The sequence below is a fragment of the Pseudopodoces humilis genome, chromosome 23 (assembly GCF_049639895.1).
Source record: "Pseudopodoces humilis isolate 2021_Gansu_Grassland_sample_001 chromosome 23, ASM4963989v1, whole genome shotgun sequence".
In the NCBI taxonomy this organism is placed as follows: domain Eukaryota; kingdom Metazoa; phylum Chordata; class Aves; order Passeriformes; family Paridae; genus Pseudopodoces; species Pseudopodoces humilis.
The window spans coordinates 7,115,480-7,128,273 of NC_142222.1; the positions used below are offsets into that span (position 1 = coordinate 7,115,480).

The 12,794-nt window shown below is 47.1% G+C and overlaps 1 protein-coding gene across 4 annotated transcripts in view; it reads right to left on the reverse strand.

Annotated features, from left to right (window-relative positions):
* The window catches only part of CAMKK1 (calcium/calmodulin dependent protein kinase kinase 1), a 75,158-nt gene extending 66,317 nt beyond the window's left edge, over nucleotides 1–8,841 (reverse strand). For 2 of the 4 annotated variants that reach the window (XM_088066266.1, XM_088066271.1), the window contains exon 1: nucleotides 8,772–8,803. The gene's annotated coding sequence lies outside the window, so the exon portion shown is untranslated. Of the gene's footprint in view, nucleotides 1–8,399; nucleotides 8,478–8,771 lie in introns of those variants that run through there. The other 2 variants (XM_005525864.3, XM_088066270.1) reach the window with 2 other exon arrangements.
* Between the last annotated feature and the right edge of the window lie 3,953 nt (nucleotides 8,842–12,794).

Below are 12,794 nucleotides of genomic sequence, written 5' to 3' on the forward strand. Positions count from 1 at the left end.
AGAAGGATGCACTTGCCTATGAGAGACCTGCAGCAGCACACAAATGCACAACATTCATCTACCCTGAAATTTGCTCCTGTCACTCTCAAGCTTCTTTGCTTTCCTTAAGATTATGTCTGCAGCTAAATGAACACATTACAGCAGAAATTTTACTCTTAATTTGTCCCTTGGGTGTTTTGCTGACCCTACCAAGAACTATATTTAAAAGTGCAATTTCCTGGCTAGACTCATTTGCAGTCCCTCCCCCCCGCCCAGTTGCATGCGCAAGGCTGGCCCAGAATCCAATTAGCTACTACCACCCTTTAAATCAAAGGAATTACACTCAAACAAGAAAAAATAAAATTAAATATTTTAATTACATCATTATTACATGTCTAAATACTTAAAATCCCCATTCTCTCTGGGAGGTGGTCTCAAAAGGCTAGAAAATAACAAGTTTCCAAAGCAGACAAAATTGTAGCCAGAACAAATTATTGGACAAATAATCTGGCCAGCCCAATCACCAGAGCCTGTTTGGTTTGACACACTGCAGAGCTGGGTGTAAGACCTGCCTGGCACCATGGGAGGAGCAGCTGCTTCCCAGCGCCTGTGAGAGGTATGGAGAACCCAAAGGCTTCCAGCTCCTCACATGAAGGAGCAGCTGCATTCCATCTGGTATTAATGTCAGGAATCTGCTTTCATCAGCATCAGCAGCACCCTCCCCAGTGCCTAGGAGGTGTTCCCATTGCAGCTTTCAAAGTAAAGGAACTGGTTTGCTTCGGAGAGTTTGCTGGTTGACACTTAGTCCTTGAGTAGCTTCAGCTGGTCCCAGTGACATCCAGCAGTGTTCCCAGCTGTGCACAGGAGCAAGGAAAGGAGGATGTGGATTCCCAGAGCTGTAGAGCCAAGGGGCACAACAGGAAAGGAAGAAGACTGATTGTCTTAGACAAAGAGATTGGAATGGATTTCACAGTAGAAGGAGGTTTCGGGGCAAGGAAAAATTTATTCATACCTTAAGTGCATGGAATATTAAAGACTCTGGGTTTCATTTCCTCCACAAGGTCTTCGTGGAAAGAGACTCTCAGCACTTTGCAGTAACCACAAAACATCCTCAATGAATCCAGGTGGTTTTCTCCAGCTCACAACAAAACCTCAGAAATACCTTGGCATTGCAGGCACGGCATCAGCAGGAGAATGGTGCACCCACTGTGTGGAGCAAGCGAGGGAGAGCAGGGAGAGCCAGGGACCTTCCTGGGGATGAGGGGAGGGGGCTTCTCCTGGGATCCTGGGCAGTCACTGAACCAAAGGCAGCCTTTTGCTGCTTTTGGAGTCAAGCAGAAGACATTCTTTAGATAACAGAACGCTCTGTGCATCCCCAGAGCATCTGCCATTTTTTGACTCAGATCTGGAGGCTTATTTTCCATTACTGTGGCACTTCAGACACTGTTATCACCTGGGCCTGATGCTGCACAGTGAAAATGCTGGTCCCTGCTGTGAAGTTTATGCTCTTAATACAATAAACAATGAGGCAAGCAGGCAGATGTTTGGATGAGCACAAGGAAAGCTGTATTGGTTTTGCTCTTTCATTCCTTTGGTGGCTGAGAGGATGTGCCACAGAAGAATCAGTTCCCACAGGTGGGACAATCTCATATTGTCCTCTTGCATCTGTGATAATCACCCTGCATGGAAGACAGATTCAGTGGCATTCAGGTGTAACACAGACACTTTTCAGCTCCTTGGAAACAGCAAACTCTGAAAATTAACAAAAAATACCAGTTCCATTCTGCATTCAGGCTTAAATCAATCTATCTGGCATTAAGGAATGGACTCCCAGCAATTGCTATGAATAAAGCATGCCTTTTCACCGTTCTTCAAGGCAAATTACAAGCACTGCTCACATCAAACTGCACGAAAAAGGACAAAGCAGAAGCCTGATCAGAGTGTGGAAGCACCCTGGAAGAGATGCCTGATCTCTCTAACCTGGAAGTGCACATTAATAACACAGCTGAGAACACTGAAATTCATGCCCACTACTACCACAGGACAAGCTGAGGCAGAGGACTTTGTTCTCACTGTTATAACAAATCACATCCTGCTGATGCAAGTAAGCCCATACCCCAGCTCTGAGGGGACACGATTCTTTTCCCCCTGCACTCAGCAAGGATTGGCCTAACAACTGCATTTGAACATCTTTCACTTTTCCAGCCCCATCTTTCAGCCTGGGGATGAGGTGCTGACACAGAAGGGCTAAAAGATTCATCTCAGGTCTGTTTTACACTATGCCTGCTAGCCTCAGATATCATTAACCTTTGTCAGTCAAGCTGCCTGACAGCTACAGAAAGGTCAATCCAGATTTCAGCATCAAAGCACCCCATCAGTGAGAGGTCAGCACACAAATTTCCTGTCCTCATACTGCCACTTGAAGCAGGCACACCATTAGCAAGCAGACCCAAACCCTTGGTTCCAGCACAAATAATATCCCAGAAAAACACTACTCAGACAGCATTTCCAAAACCAGGTGTTAGGAAGTGTCAAAATTAAGACTTGACTCATTTAAATGGTTGGCTTCCACATGTGTCCTGTAATAATTTGTCATAGGAACACTGCACCAAGTCCTACTGTCTTTCAAGTACCTTGAAAGGGTTTCCTTTCTTTGGCATAGGGTTACCACCTTCTATACATCACCAGTATCCAAACCCAGCTCTCTCTCCTTCCCTCCCACTTTTTCCACACTGACCTGTAAGCACTGACAAAAGACAGGGGAGGAAGCTCTGAAGAAACAGAATACACTTCCCCAAGGCAGCACTTGACTCATTGAGAGGCAAATTCCTCCTTTTTCTTTCTGATGCTACCATCAATCGCTTCTCACACACTGCAGGAAGCCTCCTTCCCCAGTGGAGCTGTGGTTCATCCTCAGATCACAGCCTTGCCAGGCTCCTAATGAGGATGCAGCTCACACATCTTTCAGCTTCTTGTCCACAAGCAGTCAAGACTCCATGGGCTGGGCTGGAATGAGGGAGAGGGAGGGTCTGGTAGCAGATACCCAGCATGAGGCAACAGCTACAGACCCTCTTCTAGGCAGGGGTCCCTTTGAGCATCCCAAATTGTCTCCAAGAGACCACATTAGAGCAGCAGAGCGGACAAAGGCCACCAGCTGCATCCAGCACATGAGGAGGTCCAGGGGCTGGAGAAAAGCTCTGGCAATCCCTGTGTGTTGCCAGTACCATGGTGAGTAAGCACAAAGGCAGGAGGTGGTTGAGAGTAACTTTGACAGAGCTTGCCACAACAGCAGGACAGCGTGGGAGCTGTGATAATTAGAGCCAGCCTCAGGTAGGTACACACATGCACACACTACTTGTGAAGCTGTGCTGGCTTGTTTTTTTGCTACTGCTGCCCAATTCCTTCAGCTTTATCTACTGTAGATGTGGCAGCCTCCAACTGTGAGCTTCAGAGGGCTGTGCCCATGTTATTTGTGTACAAATCTAACATCAGCAGCTCTTTTGGGGGTTTAGGACTCATTTCTGTTCTATGGAATGGAAATCTGAACTACTGCTGGGAGTGGGAGAGGGGAAGAAGAGACAGGCACCCATGATAAAGTCTCATAACAGCAAAATAGTCTTTGAGTTAATAAATACACTCTACAAAAGCAAAACAAAACCAAGACAAACTGGAGTGGGTGGTCGAAGCTCTGCTGCACTCACATGACTGCAAAACAAAATTGGGACCAACCTTGGCAGCAGAGGCACAGCTGAGGAACACCAGGAGGAGAAGAGCAGCACCTGACTGGGAGCTCTGCTCCAGCACAGCACTGAACTGTCACACACAGCAATACAGTCCAGCTCACCAGCATAGGATGATCTCACATCCCTTGGTACCACTGATTCACCTTAGTCACAAATACAACACTAAAACATCCTCAGAAAGTGTTATTTAGCCTGGGTTTCCCCAGCACTTAATGCTGTGTCCTCACAAGGTCATAAAATCAGTGTCACTTGGCTGAGAAAAACAATCAGCATACCCCAAATATATTCGTGGGATATTTCACAGGAGTTGAAGGCATCAGGGATCTGCTCTCTTCCACCCTGGCACAGAGCTCTGTGCTTAATACAGGCCCCTCTGCCCCATCTCTGCTCTGCAGCAATGACTCCCACCAAAACCCCAGCTCCAAAAAGAATGGGCCATAGTCCTCACTTACACTGCTGTGAGTGAGTGGAAACCACTGGAATTGCAGAAGGCAGCAAAAAAAAGTGAGGCCATGAATTTGGCTCCACTGCCCTCAGGGAAGCAGTTGCCACTCGGCACCAGTACCAGCAGAAAGGAAAGCTGGACTTCCATGGCTTTTCTGCTTGTCCAAGGCATACACATAGCTGCTGTGCAGACTACAGCATAGGAAAATGAAAAAGGAGAAGCGTGTCTGCATCTCAGAAAGACACATATTCAAGTGCTGCTCCAGCACATCACAGCCTTGCTGTTTACACTCACACCAGAATTATTAGAGTAGTCACTGTTAACTAGCTAACAACTTCACCATCAACTCTCTGAACAATACTGAAGAATTCATCACAACATTTCACAGCCACCACTCTGCAGAAACACTGAAATCATCCCAGACACAAGCAGCCTAAATTAATCCCACACAAATTCTAGCAAAAAGAACTACAACTATCTCAGCAGTACTCACCCAAAAATACTGCCTTCCCAGGGCAGCAACCCAAAAGAAACAAGTCCTCAACAAACCACACCTTATGCACAAAGCATGACTCAGCTCATGCACTGGGTGCCATCAAGAAATAAAATCCAAGGCTTCATACTCGGCCAGGTTCACTCCCTAAAGCAGCAGCTTTGTGGGATATGAAGCTCCCAGCTGCCATGGGACAGCCCTCCCTTTCAGCTGCCAGCCTCAGTGCACCGAGAAGCTGCGTCCTCAAAAGGGTTTGGGCTTTCAGAACTTCCCCATCCGGAGACACCAGCACCTGAAAACAACAAACAAAATTTCTCCAGTGTCAGGTACTTGACAGATAAGATAGTTATGAATATGTAAAATGTATAATAAAACTGAAGAGTGCAATAAAACACAAAAATCTTTCTAAAAACTTAAACAAGTAGAAAAAGTGACCAACAAATCCAGACTGCAAATTCCTAAGCAAGTTAGAAGTGCAGGTTCTGCAGTCCTTGACTGCACCTTAGCATCAATGACACAGTCTATAAAATTTTTGTCTGTGATTAAGGACTCAATCCATAAAGTCACCACCTGTGGCCAAATACACAAGCCTGAGAAACATCCCTGTTTCTGAAGGGCCAGAACACATGTACTCACACCTCACCCACCAGCACAAATCAACAGCCACCCTCCCACACATGGACAAAAATCACTGTAGCTCCTTCCCACCATACCATCTTTCAGATGAGTATCCTTCTCCAATTTATCAGTTATTAGGATCTGTTCTCTTTAGAAGGTTTCAGACACTTTTCTCCAACCATGCTAAGCTTGACCACTGTCTTAATTAAAATGACATGCTCAACCACATGGCAGTTTTTGCTGTCATTCGTTTACCGGCTGTACCTGATACTTTATCCATCACAAATATCCCTAACCAATCTTCAGACTTGCCTTGATGACTGTATTTTGTCAACAACTGCTTTGCACACTTCAATCATTCTCACAGCCAGAAATGCACATTCCTTTTTGAACCACATATTTTTGGTGACTGGGTCACCTTCCTCCATGCTGGATGTTTGCTTCTTAAAGCAAGTGATATCCTGCACCACCCTTCCAAAAAAAAAGGAAAAAGAAATACTGAAAATTAGAGGAGCAACCATGAAGACAAAGACATGACAGGAAGAATTTTCACAAGGTTTACTGAACACCTGGTTGTCCTCAGAGGGGTCTGCTTTGCTGCAGTTTAAGACACAAGCCAATAACATTTTATCTCATACCAACTCTGTACTTGGCTTTTATGCTGACAGCTCAGGCCTTGCTTTCATCCCAAAGATGAAGGGGTAACTTGCTTCCTTGCTCTTTCTCAGCAAAGGGATGGCTCAGCTTCCTGAGCCTCCCTCTCCACCTGCCAAGCTGCAGCAGTGCCAGGGCTGAGTAGCAGAAAGCACCTGCCAGAGGCTGTGCAGGAGAAGTCTCCTCTCACCCCAAGTAAGAGATAAAAACCCACCCAAAAATCCTGCTCCATTCTCCTCCCCACTCAGGTGAGCTCCTACTATAGCCTGATGCTGCCCAAACCTGGGCTCTGCTGCTGATTTCACATAAACCATTTCCCTCCCACCTTTCACCTACTTGTGTTGCTTAACTCAGCATCCCCATAGGTCCCAAAGGAGCCTTGGAACCAAGGAAGATCTCTCCCTACACCCAGCATTTGTCAGGGCTTTAAGCAGCTGAACATCAGCAGTGCACCTGCACTTTAGGGCACTAAAGGCTATCCTCTCCCCAGGCATCTTCCCAAGGCATGCTAATTGCACATACTGATTTCAGACCCTACCAAACTGTCTTCCACAGCTCCAGCACTGACAAAATCCTCACACTGAGCTCTTCACCAACACACATCCCTTCTCCATTAGCTTGGTGTGCCTGGTGCCTCTCTGCCCCTTGGCCAGGCAGACACATCCTCCGGAGACCAAAGCCAACCTGCCAGAAGCCATCCAGCAATCTCAGCCTTTTCCTGAAGCCTCTTACAAAAGAAGTTTCTCCTTCCCCTGTCCCTAGGTAGCAATGACCCTGTAAAGGCTCTTCTAAGGTCAGCATTGACATTGAAGAGAAGATTGGCTTTCAGACAGAACTGTTCTTCCCACAGTTCATCAGAAAGTGGCACAAATACCAGGTTAATACATCCTTCAGTAATTTCAGGGAACAAATATCAGCAAAAAGAGATGCTGTACTCTGTAAGCAGAGCTTGGCTGAAGCACAATGACACAGCACAGTGCCACCTCTTCACACCCAGCCATGGTCTAAACCACAGAAGTTTTTTGTCATGACCACTGCCTAAGTAGTGCTTCTTGCTCCAGCAAAAAGAACACTGCGACACCATCCTTCCAGACATCCCCTCTGCTGCAGGCTGAGGACATTCCTACTGCAGTCACCCCACAAGAGCCTAACAGGGGGAGAGAAATCCCACAACCTCTTCCCAGCAAAAGAAAAGCTGTGCCTTGAAATTCTAGCTAGCACAAGGACAATTAATTGTATCAGACAAAGACATTCAGGGCTTAATGAACACATTAATTAGAGAGCACAGAGCAGCAGCACAGGCTTTGAAAGCCATGGCAGAAGTACAGCACCGTCTGGCTGTGCAGAGTGATGGGGAAACTCACTGCTCTCTGAGGCAATGCCAGGACAGGTGAGGTTCCCTACAGCTGCATTCCAGAAGCACCTGGATGGGCAGCTCTGCCCACATTCCCCGAGCCAGGAGCTGTCCTGGGAGCACTCACACATACCCTGCTCCAATCCACAAGAATCATCCCAAACTCAAGGAGAAATAGCTGGAGACAGCTCCAGCCAGAAGGCACTTCATGCCAGCGAACACAGCTTCTCTCAGAAAGAAATCTGATGGGACCTGGTGGCCTGGCACCTACTGTGACTTAAAGCCCAGCCTTCAGACCATATCAAACCATGACATGCCTGAACTCCTTGCTGGAATGATAAGAGCCTGGTGCTTATGCTCCTGGTTGCTAAGATCTGACCTTCTTCAGGCAAAAGCCAGGGGAGCAAGACCAGGAAAGCAAATTTATTGCTCTGCCTGGAGTTTAATTCCATTCACACCAGGCACCCCAGCCCAAGCACAGGACTCACACAGCAAACCATGCTCAGGACATGTTGGAGCACAACCCCATGGAGTACTGGCTTTGGTTTTTCTCTTCAAGCAACTGAGATAGCAGCTCTCTGCTTGCCTTATCCAGTTTTGAAAGCAACACTTCAAAGCCATCCCATGTCAAACTCCAGAACAAACTGAAGCTGCCAGAGATGCCTCACAGGGAGGAAGTTAACACATGGTGGGAAGCTTAATGTGGAATTGCAGACTACTTCAAACAGAAAAGCAACAGTTTCCTATTAAACAAAACCTTTTCCATTAAGTTACAACTACAACAGAATGGCAATTTTACCTTCATCAGAGCAGCTGAAGAAAGTGGTATCTTTGCAGGATCAGCAGCTTTCCTTGCCCACAGCACACAGGCCTTTGGGAGCTGCAGGTTATTGTCCCTCAGAGCCAAGGTAAGCACAGAGGAAGATAAGCCCCTCTCACGCCAGCCTGGCTGCCAGGTGCGTGCTCCGAGACACGGCCAGGGCAGGACAGCTCAGGCCAAGCCACCGACCCACGAGAAAACTCAAACTTTCAGGAGCTCAGGCTAATCCCAAGGGCAGCAAGGAGGACTAGGAAGCCGTGACAAACCTGCACGGAGCTCACCGCACTTCTTACCTTCTTCTCTGCCGCCTCCAGAAAAGAGGGATGGCTGGCAAGATGGTCAAGCTGCTCAAAATCCCAGCTTTCAGAAGGAATTTTTTTTTTTTCCCCATTTATTTTTGAGCTCGGTAAAATCATCACCTCTGGAGCCGCATCTGCCGGGCTCATCCCGGCTCCCGCAGCTCGGGGGATGCGGCGGCCGCCCTTGTCCACCCGGATCCCACCCGCGTCCCCTCCACCGCGGCGGGCACTGTCCCCGCAGGCTGTCCCCCCCACACACACACACTGCGCGCCACTTGTCGCTGGTTACCAAGGGCCCCCCAGCCCCGCGGGCGAAGTGTGAGGGGTCGGCTGGCGGGGGTGGCCCCGTCCCCGGGCGCCGCTCACCTGCGCCCGGCGCTGCCGCCGCTCCCGCCGGCTCCCGCCGGGTCCCGCCCGCCCCGCGGCGCCGCCGTTCGCCCCGCCCCTCCCCGCCCCGCCCGCGCCGCCCATTGGCTGGAGCCGGCCGCGCCTCCCGGGGCGCGCGCGCGTCTGGCCGTGAGGGAGGTGGGGGGGGGGCGCTGGGGTTTGGGGCAAAAAGACCAAGAAAAAAAATAGGGGAAAAAAAAAAGAGAAGAAGCTTTTTTCGGTCGTGTGTGGTGTCCAGCCAGAAGCGCATCTGAGGTGCGGGCTTTTGGGTGAAAACACGGAGCTTCTTGCTAATCACAGAGTCAGTTCAGTTGGGAAAGAGCTCTGAGATCGTCGAGTCCAGCCTGTCTGACAGAACAGAACACCGAGAGCCGCCTCCAGGGAAAATGATTCCCTCATATCCCTGGGTAACTCTTTCCAATGCCTAATCACCATTTCCGCGAAGAAATTCTGCCTACTTACTCCCTAATAGATATGATCAGGGAAGGTGGCACTGACACGGTGGGAGTGGGGGGCCCGCCGACCCCAGCTGAGGGACACAGCCTCAGGATCCCGGCACATGCGTATCCCCTCAGCCAGGCTGTCTCTAGAGTAGTAACACCCAACCCTGACCATAAACACTTCTCCAAGTCTTGCAGCAATGAGGAGAAATGTACACCAACTAATCCCACTGCTGTTCTTCAAGGAACTCCTACAAACAGATGCCCTCTTTGGTTTGACTCATATTTTGGCTTTAATTTTTCCCTCACACTCTTTTTTTACCTTCTTGACTCGTAGTGGACCGTACCCCTGGGTCGAGGGGTTCCACTGCACCCAGCAGTGGAGTGCTTGCAGTGGGATTTGTGAAGATGTCGATTTTGTGATGAGTGACTCATGGCAGGACTCAGTGGTCTCTGCTGCGACTCCACTCACAGTCAGGGTCCCCACCAGGAATCTTGGATTTAGCCAGAGAGCTAAATGGATTAAATCCACATCCTGACTCAACCCACTGCAGACTGCTGCTCCTTCCTGCTGTGACAACAAGCAGATAGAAATGCCTGAGCCTCCTTCCAGTGAGTCTCAAATAATCCTTTGCTTTGGAAACAAATTAATTCCTTACCATGGGTTTTATAACTCAAAATAACATATTAATAATGCATCTTGTGGTTTACTACCAACTTTTTAATCTCAAAAAAGCTTCCCCTCTTGTCACTGTGTTGAGAGAAATATCAAAAGTTAATTAAGAGGCACTATTCATTAAAACAGCAAAGTCATCTTGTAAGCCTAGCAAAGAGCATGATTTTTTTCATTTACTCATTCTGTGGGGTATGTTTATTATAGTCAGCCATAGCCTTATGCTATTTGCTATGTGCATCCAAGTCTTACTTTTCCTGCAGAAATGTGCTTTGTCACCCTGGCTGGTCACAGGCAGCTGAGCAACTCTCTACAGATGAACAGGTTTATTCAGTGCTAATCCCCTTTCACTTCCATCTAAAATATTTGTGCATTCTCTTTGCCAATTTTCAGTCAAAACCACTCGGAATTGAAATGTTCTGTGGTTCAAATCTTGACTACTAAAGAGTTGATGCATTCAGTGAAACGACCGCTGAACAGCAGTGTGATAACCAGAGAGAGGATGGCAGAGCCTGCTGCATTTTAGGATAACCAAAGACATGTAGATGTGGCACTTAGGGACATGGTTTAGTGACAGTGTTAGGTTTGTGGTTGGACTTGATGATCTCAGAGGTCTTTTCCAACCAAAATGATTCTACAACTGTTAACACCACAGCAGAGAGCCTCATCTCTTTGAATGTGTGCTTCCAAAGCTGCTGTTGTTTTCCAGCAGCTCTGGGTATTAGTTAAGGACACTGATTAGACATCATCTCAAGGCAGCCTGAGCTCCTGGGCTGTGCGTTTGCCTTGGTGGACTCTCAGGAAAAGTGAGACAAGCCCATGAACAAAAGAACAAGCCTCCTCCCAGGCTTGAGTAAAAGCCCCAACCTCCTTCTAATGCCTGGGAGTATGTACCCATGACCCAGGAATGTGCCTGTGCCTGTGGAGGGACTGTGCTCCTGTGGCTCCAGGGCATGAGAGATGCTCTGAAAGACCGTAACATGTAAGCCAAAACACTGACCTGTTTCACAGAGGCTTTCAATTCAATCAAGCAGGGCCTTGCCAATGCAGGCCCAACTCAGCTTCTCCTGAGCAATGAGTGAACCTTTCAGCCTCCTGCTCCTCTTGCTTTAAATACTGCTGAGGAGGTTTTGCAACGGTTTCAGAAGTCATTTGGACTGATTCATTTGGCTTTGAGATGTTTACAAGATGTTGGCTGTTTGGAAAGTGCTGATATTTGTTCTCTAAAGATCTGCCTCCTTTAGCACCAAGCAGTTTAAATCACCAGTGATGGCTGAAGCATAGTTTAGCACCAGTATCAAGGCCTGAAATTATCAACTCTGGCAAAGACTGTGAGCACTTGGCTTAATGAAATAACCTGATTGGCTCAGCTCAGTCAGGACGTGCTATTTCTCCCAGGAAAAAAAAAAAACAAACCCAAAACAAATGTGCTTTAGCTTCCCTTTTCATCATACACAGGTGATTACACTGCAGAGCAGTTGTGGCCAGTGGAAAGAGAGTCACAGACAATGTCTCTCTGATGCTTAGACCACGATGGCTATAACAATGTTAAATGTTAACAATGTTAAAACAAGTCTTTGATGTTTCTGTTAAATAATGATTGAGTGTGGTTTGTTGGTAACGGATTTTGCACATTTTTTGGGTGCAAGAACTGGGAATGTGTTTATTTAACCTGTCCTTGTCATGAGGGGAGAGCTTGCATTTCCCCAGGCATATCACTGGTATGTTTAGATAAAAAAAGATTTAAAGCCATCATTTTTTAGGAAACCTTTTAGTGGTGCCATAAAGCTGAGCAGGATCCATGCTTGGTACTGGCAGGCAGAGCCCTGTTAACTGGAGCACTCCTGATTCACCCCTGCTGAAGAGCCCATCAGGTGACCAGGCTGTTGCTATATTCAGAACTCATTTGGACACTTTTGAATTTTACGCTTTCAAAAATAAGACTATAAAGCAATTAGAAACAAATAACAGAAGGAGAGAGCACTTCACCAAAGACAGCCAAAGATTATAGCAGGGCATAATTAATACAGGGCTGGCAGCAGTGAAAATGGGCTGTAACAACTGCGCTGTCCCCAGGAAAATGGCTGCTGGCTGAGCTGCAGATGTCAAGCACTCAAATGGCCAAGAAGCTCCTTTTGCCACCCAGCACAGTCTGGCCTGAGAATGCCCAGCTGTGGGACAGAAGGAAATAAAAGCATCCTTCAGAGCTGGGAGGATATGCATGTTCCTGCCAGTCCTTCACTGTGTGTCAGCCAGAGGATTTATCTAACTGAAAACATGCTCCCACAACAAAAGAGAAAGGGAATTAGTGTAACCAGAAAGGCGGGTGCTTTTTTAGGGAAAAATCCAAGAATGTCCTAAGAAGAGGACTGGGTTAAAAATAACGGAGTCTGCTGTGCCAGAGAAAGAATGAGTGGGCTTAAAGATAGGAGAGGTTGCACAGGAAAGGAATTATCTACTTCTTGAGTGTTACTCATTTTAATTTGCCTTGTTACAGTGTCTGGAAGCACCAGGTGGAAATCAGGGTCTCATTGTGCTGGGAATTGAGCACAAACATAATGATTAAATGTTGCCAGTTCTGCAGAGATTGAAATATAATTCCTCATCTCTGCAGAATCACTAACTAGCATAATTATTGCCAAACAAGTTTTTTGTAATTGCTCTTCTGGAATATCTGTGCTACTTGAATTTTTTTCAAAATAACCCTGCCTGAGGGAGTGAAAAGATATATCTGTACAAGATCCAACCTAGTAGCCTTTACAGATAACAAAAGCTGGTCAGAAGCAGAAAATTCTCACTACATTTAAATCCATGTTCAAAAATTATTTGCTTGAATCTTGGTTTCTGTTTCTACAAAATGGGAATATTCACACCGCACTCATTGTTTGC